General features: G+C 34.7%; 1 protein-coding gene across 6 annotated transcripts in view; it reads right to left on the minus strand.

The window, feature by feature from the left end:
- The window catches only part of CNKSR2 (connector enhancer of kinase suppressor of Ras 2), a 302678-nt gene that overhangs the window by 178373 nt on the left and 101895 nt on the right, over positions 1-22410 (minus strand). The window lies entirely within an intron of this gene.

A 22410-nucleotide genomic window follows, 5' to 3' on the forward strand; every position in this document is an offset into this window, starting at 1 on the left:
TTATTTTATTTCCATCCAGATGTGAATTAAAATATTTGCTTCTCAAGTATGGTTTTATTAACACTTAGGGCCAAATATTTTCCCAAAAGATCATACCCCACGTTTTACAAAGAAAATAGCACTGAATATGGAGAAATCCACATTTTTGACAACCTATTCATGCTAAGGAAAGGTACACCTCTGACGTTCCACTTATTTTTAGGTTAGGATTAAATTTAGATTTTCAAACCTGGATTTAGAGCTATGCCACTATATACTCCCAGGAATTCTCTTCAGAAGCTCATGCTGTCTTTTACTATGCATGCAAAATGACACTTGCAATTTCTTCTTTATCCTTTTATACATAATGCTTCTACAAACCATGTGATGCACATTTAAATGCATCAAATTCCTAACAAGACAATATTCATAAAAATAATGAGTGTTTATTCAGTTTTCATCATTTTTTCTTTTTGAAAAGTATAAGTGTGCACAGAAACTGTCTCCCACAGATGAGCTATGTACTCACACAGGATCATAATCAGTTATAGTTTTTGTGAAACAGTGATGCAATTGCCATACTGAACAAAATACAAAGAAACACTTCTATCCTGTATGTTATCATTGATACTCCATACTTTGTAGACAATTTTAAGCAACCTGGGGTCAAGATGTTCAGTAAAAGTAATATTTCTCATCAACTGTGTATTAGAGTCATAGGAACAGGTCACAGGTTATTAATACTGAATACATAAAGCAAGAGAGTGAAGGGAAATAGTGTATGTCTCAAATGCTGTATATAATTATATTTCACAAAACTTTGGAACTATAAATGCCATAAATTTTCATATGTCTCTTTTTGGTATATTATAGTATACTTGTACAAATAATTTAAGAATATTGTTTTGCTTACATGTAGTATTTAAATGATTCATCTATGCAAAATTTTAATAATGGTACCATCGTACCAAATACTTCACATATTCTATTGCTAAACTATCAAAATGTCTTCAATGCTTAAGTAACTAATTCATGAGTTACTGTTACTTTTATTCATTCACTCATTCATTTACTCAAGTCACAATTCCATTCACCAAAAAAGGTTTTTTTTTTGCACATCTTCTAAATGCAATTCACTATCAGGCACTATTAAGGTGATCAAAGATAAATTAAACTTGGTCCTTGGCCATCATCACTTAATTATTTAGTGGAGAAAACATTCAAATAATAATATAAGGTACATGACAAATGCTAACAGAAGATCCCATAAAAAAGGAGATAAATTCTAACTTGTTCACTCTGGAATGACCTTCTAGAGGAGATATTTTACTGACTTTAAATAGCTTTTAAATCTGTAAATTTATTAGGGGATCACAGGGAAAGACCATTTCACTTTGTGCAAACATGATTAACAAGGCATAATCAGAAGTAAGCATACCAGGCTATAGCATAAGATATGTGGAATGAATGCAACAGGAAAGAAAGCCTAGAAAATAACACGAGGTCATATTGTGGAGAGCTACTAATGCTAACCTGGAGAAGTTTTGTTTTGAAGGGAATAAAATTTTTATTATTCTGTAATAATTTATTTTGAAGTCCCATTCCACCAGGATTGCACTTAACTTGATCAACTGATAATTTCTTGTGATTTTATTTTGGGAGGGGCTGAAGTCAGGGTAGCTTACATAGTGCCATGCCTGGTGTTAAAGAGCAATGATAAAATGGTGAGTGAGTGTATCAGGGTAGGGGGTGGAGAAGTGAAGTCCAAACTCTATGGTCTAGCTAACAACTCTAATAGGTATCTCTTCTTATTCATTTTCTAACAGTTCTTTTTCCATTCCCGTGGAGGACACTTTCACGTCATGTCTCAGATAAGGAATCTCTGCAAAGCTGTGTATCTTCCTAAATATACCAAGTAGACATTTCATCTCTAGGGAAGATGGAGGAGTATGTACTTTACTCTGATACAAGGAAGCGCTCAAAGATGTCTGAGCATGGGAACTATGTGATCAAATACATGCTTTATGAAAACAATGGGGAAGAAATTGTGGATTTGGAAGAGAAAAAAAAACTGAAGGCAGCAAGATCAGTTGGAATGCTCTTTCAATAGAAAATATAATATATAATCAAAGCTTGAACGGAGGTTATGATGGTGGAAGGGGAGATGAGGAGAGGTGGATATCATACATGTAGCCAGGAATGAGAATTGGGTGACTGATACATTAGACACAGAAAATAATGTGGAGAGGAAAGTTAAACATTACTCCAGGGGCTCAAACCTGAGCAAATGGATGAATGGCCGAGTAGAGATGGTAGAAGAATATTTAAGGAGAATAAAATAATTATATTTGGGGCATGTGAAATTAGAAGTGGCTGAAAGGTCATTTTATACAAAGTTGTCCAGTAAGCAAGTAAAAAGCTGAATTGGATCTAAAATAGAGTCAGATCTGGGAGTATTTACACTGAAGTGATAGTTAAAGGTACAAGAAAACAACAACAAATCCATTAAAAAAGAAAATGTATAGTGAGAAGATAACTGAAGACTGCTCAGACAATGCTAGTATTTAGGAGCAGTAAGGAAGGGTTAGTTGCATAGCCAGGAGTACATGGAGAAAGTGATGTTACAGAGACATATTTATTAAAACTTACAGTGATAATAGAATTATCCTAATTATGTTCTATGTCTGTGCTGCCTAAAATTTAGTAGTTTCTAGGCATATGTGGCTATTGAGCAATTAAAATGTGCAAAGGAGAAAGTGGATTTATAATTTTATTTAGTTTTAATTAATGTAAATTTATATTTCAATTGTCACATGCAGTTTAGTGGTCATCATGCTAGTCAGAAGGTCAGGTCTAGAGAAATATACTATGGTCCATCCAACAGTAACAAAATGGGAAGCCATTTAACAAGAATTTCAATGAAATAACAATAAAAGCAATATCTGAAAAGAAAAACATGAAGAAATTTAGTTCCCAGTTATTGACCAGATGATTCGCTTTCTTTTTTCCCTTTTGCAAGAGCAGATTCCAGTCTATTGTGACATTTACAGTAGCAGCATAGTATCATGAAAGCAATTCTCTTTGTAGGATGATACACAGAATAGAGCTATTGAAAGGAATTCAAAGTAGTCATCACCTAGCTTTGTGGACACAGAGAAGCAGTGCTAGGGATAAAAGATTTGCAATGGATGGAAGATGAAAGTCCAAACTAAATTTGGATTCATCAAAGACCAAAAGCTGACTGGGTGCTCTGAGTGAAAAGAATATCCATAGTGAATAGAGAGTCACTGGTCTTCTTAAATGTGTTTTCAAAATGCTACTGTTTAATTTCAGAGCTATAAATGTCCTTGGCAAACAAGGTAGACAGAAGCATAATCATCCCACAAGTACATCCCTGGCAAACCCTTCAACATTTTGACTGGCTTAATGACCACAAACTTGTTGGAACAGTCTTCTTGCTGTTGTTTTGGGAATGAGAAGAGGAGAATTCATGAAGGATGGTATCTACTGAAATTTTAAAATGACCCATTTGAAAAGAATTGGCTAAGATTTTCATTAGGTCAAATAAGGTATCGAGTTGTAACATAAAAAGAGCAATAAGCAAGGGATGGGAGGAGAATGTGAGTGGGTATGACCTTAGAGGTTGTCTATAGTCTTTCTGTCAGTGAATATAGCCATATTCTTCTGCACCTTGCACCATATTGCTCTTCAAAATTCTGCTCCAGTTCTGCCCCAAGAGGTCATCTAAAATGAAGCCCCATCTGGCTTTAATTATTCTAGCCTTTCACTTGACAATGAAATACTACTGTCCCAATAGTTGAATGGGTGTAGAAACTAATCTTTTAGCATTCAGGGACTTGGAAACGCAGGCAGAAGTAAGGCTGTTTTTTCAGCATCCAAATGGCTCTTTAACAAATCCAAAAACCACTGAGGCTTGCAAAGATTCAAGTGTCAAAAGGAATAAAAAGTAAAAATGTCAATTCAAGGTATAAATGACCAGAAAAGTCATTAGGGTTAGACTGTGATCCCTGTAACTTTAATCACTTTGTTTTGACAACCTGAAAAGGCAGTGAGCTAATCCCTATTATGAGCTAAGTTTGTTTATTCTGCATGTCTTGAGTCAAGACCCAAATATTTTTGAAAGGCCTATCTGATAACTACTAACTGTACATTTTTTAATGTTTCCACCAGTTATTTATTTGTTAGTCTTAGTCTCTCCCATTAGACTGTCAGGAAAGGAACTGTCTCCTTAATTTCTGAAGGTGTTCTGTACACTCTATAAAGATTGTCTGAATTTATCAGTTATGAATACTTTATTCCATTGATTATCTATTTTCACATTCCATAATACACATTTCACATTGGCTCTACAGATTAAATACACAAATGAAACATTTAAAGCCATTTTTTCAAAAACAGAATTTCTAACTGCCAAACTAGCACAGTACATTTAGTTTCTTTACACTCTCATTTTGTACAAAAATAGACTGAGTTTCAGTTTCAAAATAATTTTAAATATGAGTTTAGTTTTAAACATTAATCTGCATGATCTCAGCAGATATTTTCAACAAAAATAATTAGATTTTCTCTGCATACAGACTCATATTATGTAAAAGATATCAAGAATTTATATTCATACAATAAAGCTAACATTTTGTTGTAATAAAAAGCTACAATAGATTCCAGATGTTCAAGTTACTTGCAATAATGACCATCTAATATATCACAAGGGAAAGAAAATCTATAGGGTCTAAATGACAAGAGACAATTTTTCCCCCCATGACAAATTCAACTAAGGAGTTCAAGCAAAGATAAATACCATGCCACATCATAAATGAAAATATAAATTAAACATTAATTCATCAGTTCAAGATCATCCACTTGGCTGCCAGAAAATAAATGGAAATTATGGTATATTTGAAACAAATTCCAAGTATTAATTTTAAAAGTTCCTTAGCCTACATACTTTTGTCCTTTTTATCTATTTACAATGCATTTACTTGGACAAAATGGAAACATTTCTTTTCATTATATGCAACATCTGAAAAAATAACATTTGTACTCAGGCACTCAATAAATACTTTTAGATCACTGACGATAATAAATTATTTAAATCCTAATGAATACTAAATTGTCCGAGCAACAGTACCAGCCCACATCTAGGCTTAGTTTTGTATATCCTCAAAAGTCATTATCATAAATAATGAGTATCCATTTAGGGTTTCCTGGTAGTAGCACTGCGTGATTTATAAAGAAAATTTTATGCTTTGGAAAACTTCAAAAGGTCTTCCCCTCCCACCACTATTGCAGTAGAATATAGTTAAAATACTAAGAGACAAACCAATGCATATAAACACACCACTGAGGAGAGAGAAGAAACTCTTCAAACTCAACCTTTACTAAGATATTTTTTTGGATCTTTAAAAATGTTTTCCACATAATTTAATTTTATTGTGCTTTCCTTATGTTCACATAAAAAAGTACTCTCCTTAAAATTCTAGTATAATGCTATCCTGGAATTCTTTATAGATTCATTACTGTGCCAGATTTGTATTATGATTTCTAAATATACATTCCCTTTTTTTTTTTTTAAAGAAAAAATAAACATCCTGGAGCCACCGAAGTCAGCCATGGCTATATGACTTACTTTGTCCAATGAAATGCAAGCAGAAGTGATGTGTCCCATTGGCATGCAGAAACATTAAGAACTAGTGCATAGTTCACCATGCTCTCTTTCCTTTCTGCTGTGATGACCAGCAGTGTTCAAGAAGAGGCTACTCTGGGCTTTGAAGTGAAGAGGATGTGGAGTAGAGCTATAGTAACCCAGAATTGACATGGAGCATGAGCACTGGTCATGAATGATACTAAAAGCACAAATATTTCCAGGTTGTTGATTATTGCAGCATAATCTAGCTTAACTTGACTGATACAATCTTCCACTAAATGCAAGGGGCAAAAATAGAACACACATGCAAATGAAGACCTAACCAAAGCAGACTTTAATGCAATAACTATTACATGAAATTTTTTTATGTAAGCTCTATGCTCAACGTTGGGCTTGAACTCATGACCCTGAGATCAAGAGTCTCATGCTCTAGACTGAGTGCCTCTCCCCAAGTCCATGAATTTTATATCCTGTACTTCATTTCAGGAAATGTGCTACTTTTCAGAGGTGCTATGTCACTCCTCACACAATATAATTCGCCAGTCAGCCTCAGATAACATTCTGTCACCTTTATGCAAACCTAGTCTTTTACCATCTTGAATTTATATATAATTTTTGCCTAATTTTATAAGTCTTATTCATGCTTACTTATCCTAATTACTTAATTCTGATCAGTTCTTCAATCTTCCACTTCCAGTTATAATTTCAATCCATTATTTCACTTGTGTTAAGGCCTAATTTCATCTGAATTACCTATCTGATGTTGCTGGTCATGCTGACCCAATCCAAGGGGACTGGGTTATTAAAAACTGCTTTGGAAAAAAAAAACTATTTTGTCAGCAGAGACAAATGCCTTAAAAAATCAGTGTCGACAACTAGTAGCTCTATTTTTTTTGGTATGCTTTAACCTTTTATAAGTATGAAAATCTATATTTGTGATGATTAGATAACATAATCCATGTAAGGCAGAATGATTCATAACATGCTAAAATGTTATTATTATTCCTCCTTATTTTATTAACCCTAGTTTCCAACACATTAGTTTCTAATACCAATTCTCCCCTTATGACAAATGGTCAATGACCATTTTCATTAATATCTTACATTTGATGTTTTAAAGAACACGTTTAATCCTTTTGGATAAGCATTTATGGCACAGATTGACTATGAACAACTGATAACTAGAGTTACATATTCAAAACTTTAACTAGCTTCCTTTGTAAATGTGTGGCCTCTGGGCTGATATCACCTATAAATAGTTGAACCTGCTGATCCATAGGACTCAGTCATTCAACCTGTGGTGGAGTCTGAACAATCTGCATCTTAACAAGCTTCCCCAGATGAATCATAGTCCATGGCCCTGCTTTTGAGAAAACACTGTTCTTGAACACATACATTTTCTTCTCACATCATACTCATCTCATAATAAACTAGTTAAGTATGAATACAGTGGCTCCATTTTAGAATCAATGGAGCCATCATTTAAAAACTCCTGATGCCAAGCCCCACCATCAAGAATCTAATTTAGTAGGTCTTATAGGGCACAGATATCAGTACGTTTAAAAGGCTCCTTACTTCATTCTTTTTTTTATATGTTTGTTTATTTTTGACAGAGAGAGAGACCGAGCACAAGTAAGGAAGGAGCGAGAGAGAAGGAAACACAGAATCCGAAGCAGGCTCTGGTCTCTGAGCAGTCAGCACAGAGCCCGACGCGGGGCCCGAACTCACGAACTGCGAGATTGTGACCTGAGTCAAAGCTGGACACTCAACCAACTAAGCACCCAGGTGCCCCAAAATGCTCATTACTTCATTCTAAGGTAAAGCCAATTTGAAGAGCAATGAGCAGAAAGTATTACAATGTCAAAGCATGGATCTAAGTCCTGGCCATGACACTTAATGTCACTCTCCCTATCTTAAATTCCATTTACTCACTTACAAAATTGAGATAATGACATCTGGTCTACCTACTTCACTGGATTATTGTAAGAAACAAATCTGATAATATGTTGTAAAAGCACTTGGCCAACCTCAAAATATCAATGTTAATATTCCCTGCCCATTAAATTTTATATAGACCCTTTGTTCTTGCTAATAATTTTTAAACATCATAAGGAATAGCATTTAGATGATATGGTTTAAGGGAGAGGTTACAAAAGTGAACAGAAGAGCCCAGGGCAGTATACATTTCATTTCTAAAAGGCTGTTCAGAATTCTTGTGGGGAGAGACAGCAGTAAAATATTTGTGTAGAAAGTTTAAATGTGAAGAAACAGAAAGCCTAGTGACATATTTAGTAGGGTAAGGAGGGCTATAGAAAACAGTGAGATATTAAAACAAAAATTCACAGTTATATTATTAGTAACTGCTAAATAGCCCAACTGTAGACAAAAAGGCATTGAAAAAGTTTGGGGATGGCACCTAAATTGGAGCCAGATTCATAAAATAGTTACAGAACCAGAACCCATAAAGGTATCTAATCGAACCTTTTGATTTTTCCAGCTTAGGTACTTTTATAACTCCCACTCTAGCATTACATAGTCTCACAGCATTATATTATATATTCCTTTATGGCTCAGGTTTCCATATTTGGTATCAAATCAAAATTGGAATTTTTAAGCTACAAAAGCATGCTTAATGATAGTCAGAAATGCACACATGGGTTTATTTGGGGAGGGTTTGCAGACTAGACAGTAATGGTACCCTTTTCTAGTTCCAACACCAGCCCTTTCCTCCTAGGCTTTGGTCCTCTCCAAAGTAACCCCTCAGCCCACCTCTCCCTCCTCAAATTCACTAGGGCATTACCTGTCTCATGGAGAAGACTGATACTGTCACCACTCTTCCTTCCCACCCCCATTCATCTCCCTGTAGTTGTAAGAATTAATAGAAGAAATAGGAACGAGCAACCTTAAAATGTAAAGCACTAATTGTATATTTGTAATACTTACAATATACCTGGATTTCATCAATTTTGAAGGATCATTTCTTTTTTCTGTTTGGCTCTCTTTAGATCTTCACCAGTATCACAGAGAGTTACAGCAGCTAAATCAAAAATCTGTAGCCCCTTTTTGGTGAAATTTTAAGGGGAAAATGAATGATTTCAACAATCATTTATTTTCGAGGCACTAGAGACACAGAGATGCATGATACAGATACCTGCCTTCACTAAGTCTCCCACAGCAAATATTTTCTTAAATGGATTGGTATTACTTTTGGCTTTATTCTTTAAAGAGAATAATCACAGTACAATACAAATGGTAACATATCAGGACTCTCTTCTGAAGTTTATTTTATCACCTATAGGGTTAAGAATCACCTAACCCACCTTTCTACACGTTTCCATGTACACAACATAGCAATAATGGTAAAAGTTCTATCTTTATAGGGTCTTTGTGAGAAAATTTTAATAGCTTCTTGAAAGGTGAACTCCATCATAAGACAGCATGATGAACAGACAGTACTTCAGACAATGAAAGACAATGAAAGTACATTACATAAATGAGCAATAAAACTTTCAGAACAGGATGTGGTACAATTATAAAGATGAGCACGTACATACTGTACAACACAGCAATTACCCTCCCATGTAATATACTTAAAAGTAGGTATATGTCCAAACATTCATTGTCACAAAAAGCGATAAACATATTGGAGTATATAGACACAATTAAGTATTATATGAAGTAAAAGTGAATGAACTACAGTAACTGGGCAAAACATGAATGAATTCAGAAACACAAATCAAGTGAAAAAGGTATTATGCACAGTGATACCATTTTTACAAAGACAAGTATAATTAAAAAGGGTTTTAGAAAAGTATCTAAAACTATTTTAAGGAGAAAAACCAAACACTCTGAGAAGAGGCAGCATGAGGAGATTGGGGAGGAGCACAAATGTAACTAAAATAATATTGGTAATGTCCTATTTATTATATGACAGATTCATGAGTATTCATTGTTATGCTTCATAACATACACAAACACACACATATATGACATGCATTCTTTTGTATATGTATAAAATACTACATAAATTTAAAAATATAATCCTTTGTGCAGAAAGTTTAAATGTGAAGAAACAGAAAGCCTAGTGAGATATTTAGTAGGGTGAGGAGGGCTCAATGGATTAAGCATTTGACTCTTGATTTTTGCTCAGATCATGATCTCATGGTTTGTGGGTTGGAGCCCTGCACTGGGCTCTGCACTAGCAGCACAGCATGGTGTCTGCTTGGAATGCCCTCTCTCTGCCCCTCCTCCCGTGCATGCACTCTCCCAGAATGAATAAATAAACTTTAAAAATATAATACACAGAAGAAAAAAGATGTCTGAGAAATAGTAGCCTGCTATTTGCCATATAAAAGAATTTGATTAGTACACAACCCTAGTTCGTCTTCTGTTATTGGTGATAGTGATACGGTCTACATCTTTAAAAGTGTTTTGGCAGGATGCTCACATAATATAGTCTAGGTATTTTAAAAAAATAAAGCTTTGAAAAGAATCAATTTCAGAATTCATTTTCATATAATTTACATAAGTTTTTAAGTTTTTGTTCATAAGTCAGGCCAATGTCAGAAAGCTGGAAGAATAATAAATGATTATGTCCCAATGTTCTAAATAGTGCTTTGCTAAAGTCTTAGCATGTGGTAATTTCATCACTCTTAATTACCTTTTCGTTCTGAGCCTTCAGAAAATTTACAGCTACCAATAAACATTTTATATTTTATATCAAGAATGAGGATTTCGGTGTGTGTTTATATTTGTTTTAAGACTACCTTCTAGGTCTTTTAAGAGATACAGGCATACATATATAATATAATCTCGGCTTTGCAAATTCTATATTTTTTTAGTTTTGTATTTGTCTTTAGAATAAAAGTCCTCAAGTTATCTGGCTACTATGCCTAATAGTTCTAGCTATAACTTATGATTCACTGTATTAGGATTATATACAGAAGTTTAAAAAAAAAAAAACACTAGTTTTGCTTCTTCATGATCAACTAAAACAGCTAAAGCAAAGGATTAAGTATAATTACACTGAATTAAATACGCTGTTTAAACACAAAATAAAACAGAATCACCTTTTATGTTTCCATCAACAAGTATACTAAGTAATATAATACATACTGTTTAAAATTTGCATATAAAATCTGTCCTGGTTTTTGATCTGAAATGTCCCAGTTTTAATCTCAAAAGCCCCAGTCCAATTTTCAGGTCACCTAGAATGTCTCATTCAGGAAGGCTTAAACACTAACCCTAATATAGCAAATATATTATTTAAAGTTGTGTCTGAGATGAATGAGAGACTCTCCTAGTTGGGCTTTTATAGGTTTTAATACTGACTATATGAACCATAGAATATATATATAGTGCCTACCCCAGTAATTTATACCCCCCACTTTAGAACTTTACATATATTTACTACCTGAATCTTAATATCCCTTCTACAACACGCATTCTGTAGGACTGAGTATTACACACTGGCATTTTACCTTTACATGTTTTGAGTTCTCCATTTTCAACTCTAGGTAATTTGAATGTGTTGGACAGGGATGGCAGGTTCACAGGTGATCAAAATTTGTTCCAGTTTGCGTAAAAATATCTTCCAGAATATGAAGCACAGTAATCAATTTGCATTAAACTCTAAAGAACATCCTAAATTAAAGCAAAGTCCTTTTTAAAAAAGCACTCCTTCTAGAAATAGGTCTTTCTTCACTGCTACTCAATACCAAAAGTAAGCAGGGCAACACTCCTTTAAGTATCTGCAAAGCAAAAACTAGCTAAGTTTAGAGTTTCCAAAGGCTCTTTTGCATGTAGGGTAAGTAAAATGGCCATTTATTAAGTTTCCACTAAATGCCAGATGATGGGCTAGATCTTCTACTAATTCACTGCAACCCTAAAATTATCCAACAAGGTATGATGCACTTTTACATATAAAGAGTATCGGAGATGTGAAGCAATTTGTCCAAGTTCATATAGCCTGTCAAAAAGCAGAGCCAAGATGATGAACTCAGGTATACTTTGTATCAAAGCCCACTACCCTATTTTGTCATAAAATGTAAATGATATAAAACGTCCACCAAGAAGGTAAAGGATGTACCATTCACACAGATAAAATGTAATGAAGCAAAATATAATAGCTATTGTCAGAAAACTTATAGGGCACGTTTCCTTGCGTAAATACTTAATGAAGGGAGACTGGGTGGCCCAGTCGGTTAAGTGTCCGACTTCAGCTCAGGTCATGACTTCGCTGTTCGTGAGTCTGAGCCCTGCATTGGGCTTGCTGTTGTCAGCTCAGAGCCTGCTTCAGATACTCTGTCCCCATCTCTCTCTGCCCCTCCCCTGCCCGTGCTCTCTCTCAAAAATAAATATTAAAAAAATCTTTAATTAAATTGTATTTTATTATTTTTAATGTTTATTTTTAATTTTTCATTTATTTATTTTGAGAGAGAAAAAACATGAGCAGGGAAGGGGTAGAGAGGGAAGAGAGAATCTCAAGCAGGCTCTGCACTGTCAGCACAGAACCTGACACAGGGCTTGATCCCATGAGTGTGAGATCATGACCTGAGCTGAAATCAACAGTCAGATGCTCAACTGACTCACCCAGGCGCCCCAAATGTTTATTTATTTTGAAAGAGAGAGAGAGAGTGAACAGGGAGGAGGGGCAGAGAGAGAGGGGAGAGAGAATCCCAAGCAGGCTCTGCACTGCCAGCACAGAGCCTAATTCAGGGCTCAATCTCATAGACCTTGAGATCATGACCTGAGTTATAAGAGTCAGATGCTTAACCGACTGAGCCACCCAGGCACCTCTCCTTAATGAAATTTTAAAAATCACTTCTAGGCTATCGGGGTGCTTGAGTGGCTCAGTTGGTTAAGCGTCTGACTCTTGGTTTCGGCTCAGGTCATGATCTCACAGTTGTGAGCTGGAGCTCCATGTCAGGCTCTGTGCTGGGCGTGGAGCCTGCTTAAGATTCTCTCTATCTCTCTGACTGTCCCCACTCCCCACCTCTCAAAAGAAAAAAATCACTTCTAGGATATTTATTTTTACAAAATTCTGCAATCTTTATTTTTAATTTTTTAGTATTCACAGATAATATGGTCTAAGAATTTAAACCACAAATACCAATTCAATAAATCCTAGAAAAGCTCTTCTTTTCTCTCAAGCATTTACCTTGAGTAAATAACAACCTGATTAAGATAAAACAGGTTGGATTAAACAGCAGTAATACATTTTTTTTAATTTTTTTTTTAACGTTTATTTATTTTTGGGACAGAGAGAGACAGAGCATGAACAGGGGAGGGGCAGAGAGAGAGGGAGACACAGAATCGGAAGCAGGCTCCAGGCCCTGAGCCATCAGCCCAGAGCCCGACGAAGGGCTCGAACTCACGGACCGCAAGATCGTGACCTGAGCTGAAGTCAGATGCTTAACCAACTGAGCCACCCAGGCGCCCCAGCAGTAATACATTTTAAAAAGGGCAATACACTCAATATAAATATGCTTATTTATACAGGGGCACCTGGGTGGCTCAGTCAGCTGAGCATCCAACTTCGGCTCAGGTCATGATCTTGTGGTTTGTGAGTTCAAACCCCACATTGGTCTTGCTACTGTCAGACTGTCAGTGCAGAGCCTGTTTCGGAGCCTCTGTACCCCGCTCTCCACCCCTCCCCTACTTGCATTCTCCCCAAAGTAAATATTAAAAAAATATGCTTATTAATACATTTTATTTTTGAGAGAGAGAGAGCATGAGCAGGGGAGATGAGCAGAGGGAGAGAGAGACAATGTTATGAAAATTTTTATTTAAAAATGTATTTAGAAAATACTTCATAAATAATTTATTTTTATTGATTTGTATTGAAAAAAGTATAACGGATAGGTGCCTGGGTAGGTCAGTTGGGTAAGCATCCAAACTTGATTTTGGCTCAGTTCATGATCTCAGGTTTGTGAGAATGAGCCCTGCATTGGGCTCCACGCTGAGCAGAGCCTACTTGGGACTCTCTCTTTCGCTCTCTTTCTGCTCCTACCTGCTTGCATGTGTGTACTCTCTCTCAAAATAAATGAACATTAAAAAAATAAAATAGTATACAGGTAAGAAAAATGATTAGAAAACAAACATACATAATTTAGAGGGAATTGTCCATCAAAAATAAACAGTTTCAGGGCACCTGGTTGGCTCAGTTGGTTAAGCATCTGACTCTTGATTTTGGTTCAGGTCATGATTCACAATTCCTGAGACTGACCCCACATTGGGCTCTGCACTGACACTATGGAGCCTGCTTGGTATTCTCTCCCCTATCTCTCTGCCTCTCCCCAGCTCTCTCTCTCTCTCTCTCAAGATAAATAAACATTAAAAAATAAACACTTTCAATATTGATCTTTGAAGAATATTTTCTCCATTTTCTTCAATAAAGATTTAAAAATAAAATAACACTGGTCAATTTGGCTATTACTGAGAAGACAAAAAATAACAAGTATTGGTGAGGATGTGAAGAAAAGGGAACACTCATACACTTTTGGTAGGAATGTAAATTGGTACAGCCACTATGGAAAACTCTATGGAGGTTCCTCAAAAAATTAAAAATAGAACTACCATATGATCCAGCAATTCCACTTCACTCTTGGGTATTTATCCCAAGAAAATGGTAACACTGATTCAAAGAGATATATGTACCCCTATTTTCATTGTAGCATTATTTACAATAGCTAAGATAAGGAAGCAAACTAAGTGTCTATTGATGGATGAGTGGATAAGGATTTTGTATATATACAATGAAATATTATTCAGCCATAATAAAGAATGAAATCTTGCCATTTGCAACAACATGGAGAGACCTAGAGGGCATTATGTTAAGTGAAATAAGTCAGAGAGAAAAAGATAAATACTGTATGATTTCTCTTATATGTAGAATCTAAAAAAGCAAACAAACAGGGGTGTCTGGGTGGCCCAGTCAGTTGAGTGTCCGACTTGGTATCAGCTAGGGTCATGATCTCATGGTTCATGGGTTCAAGTCCTGCATTGAGCTATACACTGAGAGCACCAAGCCTATTTGGGATTCTGTCTCTCCCTCTCTGTGCCCCTCTCACACACGCATATGCTCTCTCTCTCTCTCAAAATAAATAAATAAACTTAAAATAAAAACTAAAAACAGAAGCAAACAAACAAAACAGAAACAGACTCACAGATATAGGAAACAAACTGTTGGTTACCAGAGCAGGGAAAAGTTGGGAACACAAGCAAAATAAGTGAAGGGGATTTTGAAGGACAAACTCCCAATTATAAAATCAGTAAGTCATGGGGATATAGTGTATAGCATAGGAAATACAGTCAATAATATTGTAACAACTTTGCACGGTGACAGATAGCAACTAGACTTACCATGGGGCTCATTTAATCATGTATAGAAATGTCAAATCACTTTTCTTTATGGTTTTCTGTATTTTTAAAAATTAATGAATATTGTCATGTTATAAACTTTTTTAAAAAACAAAGTTCTAAGGAATACAAAAACATGAATTCAAAAAGATATATGTGCCCCTATGTCCCTATGTTTATTTCAGCATTATTTACAATAGCCAAGATATGGAAGCAACCCAAGTACCCACTGATAGATGAATGCATAAGGAGGTGGTGTGTGTGTGTGTGTGTGTGTGTGTGTGTGTGCACATGCAATGGAATATTGCTAAGCCATAAAAAAGAATGAAATCTTGCCATTTGCAACAACATGGATGGATCTACAGGGTATAATGCTAAGTGAAATAAATCAGTCAGAGAAAGACAAATACCGTATGATTTCACTCATACGTGAAATTTAAGAAACAAAATTAACAACAACAAAAAAAAGAGAGACAAACACTCTTAAACAGAGAACAAACTGGTGGTTACCAGAGGGGAGGTGATTGGCAGGGGGAGGGAGGGATAAGTGAAATAGATAATGGGGATTAGAAGTACACTCAGCATGAAAAGAACTGAGTAACATATAGAATTGGTCAATCACTGTATTGTACACCTGAAAATAACGTAATGCTGTATGTTAATTATACTGGATTTTTTTTAGAGTCCTAATATGGACAATGCAGTAAAATTAAAAAAAATTATGGAATAATACTAAATGAAAAAAACTATATTCAAAATATATAGGTGTATATACATGAAAAGAGGCTGAAATAAAAAGGGAAAATAAGAGGATTTTCTTTGGATGGAAGGATTAAAAGCAATGCTTTTCTTTTCATTACTCCAAATTTTTCTATGAAGAAGATACTACTTTAAAAAATGTAGAAAAATATACTGCAGGATATACTACATACAAATGTTTATATTTATGGCATACAACATCAGTGGGATGAATGGAAGCAAAGATCATAATCTCTTTCAATAAACTCTTTCAATATCTAAATGAACTTTCAGTTCTTGGTGATGATTCTCTCAGTTAAGATTTTGAACAGTACATGACATTTCTTCAGATTTTAGAGGGTGGGGAAGGAAAGTGTGGACTAAGCAGTAGGTAACAATTACATACTTAAAATACGATGTTTTAAGAACTTTTTCTAAAATTTCCTTCTACTCTGCATTTCTTTTCTTTTCAAAAGTTAATTTAAACAATCTCATGTGAAAGACTACTAATCTTTTCTCTTTTTTACCCAACTTTTAGCTGGGAATGGGAAGCTAAAGTAACATTTCAAATACTATTAAAAAAACCAGTGATATCTAAGGACAGGGAAAATGGATCTAAAAAGGCTGAGAAATGAGTAAACCCATAAGAAAACAGCAAGACATTTTAATATATACAATTTAGAGGAGACATTTCAGGTAAAAGTATATTACCGGAACTTGAATTTTAAAAGGAAGTTTTCACTCTGGTATATTATCATTTCAAAATCTGATCTAAAATGTTTCACATCATGTTGAAAATTTTCTCTCAGCATATAATTCAGATTTCACTGAATTTCACTGCAGCTGAAGAAAATGAACACTAAAATGAGAAAAAATATCTGTGTATATTCATTATTTAAAATAAATTCCTTTTATCAAGTCTGTATTTCTTACCAATTTTATAAACATTACTTTTGTTTTGCACTTCACATTTTTGAACAATTTTTAACACATCTAATTTGATACTCACAATAGAATTATTTCTGTTTATAGATGGCACAAGTAAATGTACATGGTTTGTCCAAGGTGAAATGCTCATGAAGCGATAGGCCTAATTCTCAATTCTCCCAATAGTCACTATCCCTACCCTCTGTCTCTTGTCTTAAGTATTCTGAATTCCACCAAAGCTTCACTTTGCAAACTGATACTTTTGTGTCAGTTTCTTAACTAGTGACAATCTAATCATTTTTGTGTTTGAGGTAGAAAATAAAAAACTGTTATAATAGAATAATTTTAGGTCAAGCTGTGACCCATTAGGGCAGGCATCATGGCAATTATTTCAGTACTGGCATGAAGTGTGTGGGTACCTGCCTCATTTTTCTGCTGACAGTGCTCTAAATGAGGCTTCAGTTCTTTGAGAATTCTTTCTATTTAAGATTTTAAACTATTTTCCCCTTTTTCTCAAATGTGGTATGATAACCAATCTTATGTGGAAAGGAAAGTACTGGGGGAGGGATCTCTTTAAAAGACTTCAAATATAACTATCTAACCCCATCACAACTGTAAATAAGTAAAATAGATATAAAGGATTAAATAAATCACTCCAAATAGAGCTTGTTAAAAGAAATTTATATTTTTTTCACCTCTAATGTTAGTATCACTTTAAATATAAGTAGCCAATACCAAGAAGCACTTTCCACTTACTTCATAGTACCACCCCCTTTGTGTTAAGAAGGGAAAAAAGCTATTTGTGACAGTTTATTTTTAGATATTGATCATCTCCTCTTGTTGCAATGGGAATAAAAATAATTAAAGTTGAGTGAAAAATAATTTGAAGTACAGCATATTTCAAAGTATAACTATCATCATAACTGTTCAGATGAGATTTCTTGAAAGCCTGGCAATAAATGCATGCCCTAGATATATATATTCTTTTAAATCTACACTTTGCTTATTCAAATTGGCCTCTTTTACTGGTAGCTTAAGTTTAATACCTATCTTCAGATACTGCATACAATTCCAAGTGAATGCAGTGATTAGTGTGTATACAATGGCTGAATGAGACCATTGATGGACACTGACTGTAAACTATGTCATTTAAAATATAAGTATTTGTCTATGTTGTGCTCTTTTATCAAACAAAGCAGTATTACTTTATATAACATTTTTTTTCTTCTGACAACTTGAATTCATTTTAGAAAATTTGGAAAATACAGAAAAGTAGAGTCAAAATGAAATAAAACCACTTATAGTTTCATTATCAAGAAACAAACACTTAGCTATTTTATTTCATTATTTTATCAACCTCATTCCTATTGCTATGAGAGGTAGTAACAGACTAGAGCCCAGAAAAACTTGGTACCAAAGATATGACATCACCTAACAGTAGAAAAATAATAGATTATTTTAAGAGATGATTTACAAACACTAATATATCATGCTTGTAACTGTTTCCTCAAAAGATATTTTTTGTTAGCATTCTATATTTACATAGTGTTTCAGAAGTCTTGTTCGCTCTCATTCTACCTTGGAAAGTAGTTATGAGGATCAATACTCTTATTTTAACTCAGTGAATAAACTAAGATGTAAAGTGATGGGTATCTTTAGATATCTCTGGGGTTCTTTTTTAAAAATATTTTTTAAGTTTATTTTATTTTTTTAATGTTTATTTTATTTTTGAGAGAGAGAGAGAGAGAGAGCAAGCGAGCAGGGGAGGGACAGAGAGAGGGAGACAAAGAATCCAAAGCAGGCTCCAGGCTCTGAGCTGTCAGCACATAACCCAATGTGGGCTTGAACTCATGAACTCCAAGATCATAACCTGAGCTAAAGTCAGATGCTTTAACCACCTGAGCCACCCCAGGCGCCCCTAAGTTTATTTATTTTGAGAGAGAGATAGCACAAGCAAGGGAGGGGCAGAGAGGAGAGAGAGGGAGGGAGAGAATCCCTAGCAGGCTCTGCACTGTCAGTGCACAGAGCCGGTTGCAGGGCTGGATCTCAGAACAGTGAGATCATGACCTGAGCCAAAAGCAAGAGTTGGACACTTAAGTGACTGAGCCACCCAGGCACCCCTCTCTGGGGTTCTTTACATAACTAGCAGAGAAAGAATGACAGCTTTTACACAGGAGATGAAATAAAATGAGTACCAATTCAAGGATCTAATACCAAATTTTTCTTGGAAGAGTACAAATGAGCATGTGCTAACCAGAGGGGATAACTGGATCTCAGGTCAATTTATTTTACCAAGTATGTAATGCGCACCTACTATATATGAAAATCAGCAAGACACCATTCTTGTCTTTAAGAAGTTCATAATCTAATGGAAGTCAGATAATTATTATTCAAAGCAGAATATAACTTTCATAGGTAAGATGTGAAATGGTATGTAAAGTAGTATTTAGTATTATGCCATAGTTTTTAAAATTTTATTGTGTTGTTCATATTAGGACTTTTAAAAAATCCAGTATAATTAACATACAGCATTATGTTATTTTCAGGTGTACAATACAGTGATTGACCAATTCTATATGTTACTCAGTTCTTTTCATGCTAAGTGTACTTCTAATCCCCATTATCTATTTCACCCATCCTCCCCTCCCCCTGCCAGTCACCTCCCCTCTGGTAACCACCAGTTTGTTCTCTGTTTAAGAGTGTTTGTCTCCCTTTTTTTGTTGTTAATTTTGTTTCTTAAATTTCACATATGAGTGAAATCATACGGTATTTGTCTTTCTCTGACTGATTTATTTCACTTAGCATTATACCCTCCAGATCCATCCATTTGTTGCAAATGGCAAGATTTCATTCTTTTTTTATGGCTTAGCAATATTCCATTGCATGTATACACACACACACACACAACATACAACAAAGAATTATAGCTAATGAGTCATCAAACAGGACAAAATGGAATCATAAAAAATAATTAATGAAAACATATACAGAAAAGAAAAAGAATAAAGAACATATGGTAAACATAGAAGACAAACAGCAAGGTGGCAGTTACGATCCCAACCATATCAATAGTTACATTAAATAAAAATGGTCAAGTAGGAAGAAGGTACAAAGAGCTGTGGGATATAGTGAAAGTTTCATGAATGAGGCACTTCCTAGAGGCCTTAAAGAATAGAACATGATTTTACCAGGCTGAGATAAAGATATATAGGATATGTTCTGAGGAGACCACACACCATAAAAAGATGAGACACAAAATCTATTTTACTAACAGTAAGTCATCCACATGAAGTAGACTACAATTAAGATATATGGTAGTACTGGAAGGTAAAACTGAAATTATGGTAGTACCATACTTGGAATGCCCTTGAATTCCAAAGAAAGGAGTTTGTAATCAATTTGGAAACTAGAGGAAAATTGCTAAAAGTGACAAAATTAAAGCTGGGCTTTGGGATGACTAGTCTGAAAGTGATCGATTCTATACTTATAAGTAAATTACATCAGGATGTCAGGAAGATGTATTTTATGAAGAGAAATTGGTATCTTAACATTTCCCTTAAGATACAACAGAAAAGATGTAGTTAAAGTAGATGAATTAAGTAATCTGGTCAGGTACAAGTTGGGAAGGAGTGGGCAAGGCAAGAACCAAAACTACCTATGTATAGAGGTTTTTGTTCAGAAGCATCTTAAAGGTGATGAGTGGAACAGGACATGTGATAGGAAAATGAGAGTGAGGTAGAAGGAACTGTGGCAAAAGAGCTACTGAACTTTAAAAAATAGAAACAGGTAATGTTAGAACAAAATGTCCTAAGAACGGCAAGGCATCCTCTTTAAACCAGAGTGTACAGTGGGTGGAAAGTACAGAAGGTCCTTCTACATCTGAGTATATTTGGAATATTTCAATTATTTGGAGTGTTTTCAATAATTCTGTATTTGGGCAAGACAGAATGTACATCAAGTTCAACTTCTGAAAGCACGTCTCTATACTCTACCATGTTTCCTGACCTATAAACAGCAAAACTTAAACCCATTAGTGTCTTAAAGTAAATTCCTAAGGAGAATGTTGAGCCACATAGTACATCTGTTAAAGGTTGCGTTGACAGCACAAATAAGCCTTTGAGGGTAATATCAGAATGGCATATGTTTGTTATGAAGTAGTTGTCAATAGCAGGTATTCATACATTCTGGAACAAAAGCTGAATCACTTGTTATTTAGATGGTATGTTCTTAAAAATAGCAGAATAGGTGGGAGTTAGTCATATCTGACAGAAATCGCACTTCCACCACTGGACAATTTCTCTACAGGAAATCTTAATTCACTGAAAATCATTTCAGCCATTCTTCTCAATGTAACATCTGAAGGTTAGAATGACAAAGGTATGTTTTGGAACCTGTGAGTTCTAAACATAGAAAACTCTCCATATATGATCTCACTGTACACTTAAAGGTAATTTTTTTCAAGATCACTTTGTTGATCCCTTTTTGATGTGAGAAAACATTATGCATTAATTAAGGGAAAATGAATACACCTGAGTACTCTTCCTCAAGATTTTCAAGAAAACATCATAATTGTCATTTAGATTTGCAGTCTTCGTTTTTAAGGCAACAGAGAGTCAGCCAATTACTCAAAAGTAAACTTTTAAATAGGCTATCCAGGTCCAGATGTTTGGAGGAGACACAAGAACTGAAAAATTCCCACTTTCTGTCATAATTATGCTTGGAAATGAAGTTACTTGGCAAGATGATATGAGATGGATGGCATTCTCATAGAATTGACAATAGGAGTTTCTCATGTATAAAAACTTGAAAAATAAACTTAATTCTCACATTCAACTTCACCATCTGTTCATTGTTTTGGGTCTCATGTATAAATAAAAAGCTTAAATAACACACATAATACAGTTATCACAGATCTTCTCATGTAGCAGTTAATAATTCTTATATTATTATTATTATTGTTTAATATAGATTGCTAATGAGCACTATCTATATTAAAAGGCTATGAAGAGTACTATAAAAATACTGTGTAATATGCATCTCTAAATCAGAGAGAATTTCTCTCTCATAGTAAAAGAAAGAAACTAACACACTGTTGTCCATATCTCAAATCTTTGGTTAAGTTTAATGCCTTTAAAAGAAATCGAGTTTTAAAAAATACATTTTAAAAAAATGTCATGGGTAAGAATAATAACCCATAGGTTATATTATTGCTTTTTTACCCCTGGGATCATAATGCTGCTGGTCCGCAGACCACACTGGACTAACAATGCCCTAGAACACTTGTCAGCAAAAGATGGCCCAAGGGGCAAATTCAATCTGCAGCTTTTTTTTTTTTTTTTTTTTTGCAAAACAAGTTTTATAGGCACATAGCCACACCCATTCATTTACACATTGTCTAACGCTGCTTTTACACTAAAACAGCAGAGTTGAGTAGTTTCAAAAGGCCCTTTTGCCTACACTACACAGCCTACAAAACCTTAAATACTTAATATCTATCTTCTACAAAATGTTTGCTGAGTCTTGTCCTAAAATGCCACTCTTCTCCCCATCATCCAGTTGAGACCTTGTAAATTCAGAAATTACATTTACTGATATCAAATATAAAGACATGCAGTGAGACTGTTAGGGTATCTCAAAGCTCATAAAAATATTCACTCTCTCCATGCATGTCTCTGAGTAACAAAGGGTTGTTGACTTTATCAATGCCATGATATAACATTGATGAATGTCTGATGTGTTCC

This window comes from Panthera pardus, unplaced genomic scaffold, assembly GCF_024362965.1.
Source record: "Panthera pardus isolate Hobbes unplaced genomic scaffold, ASM2436296v1 HiC_scaffold_27, whole genome shotgun sequence".
NCBI lineage: Eukaryota > Metazoa > Chordata > Mammalia > Carnivora > Felidae > Panthera > Panthera pardus.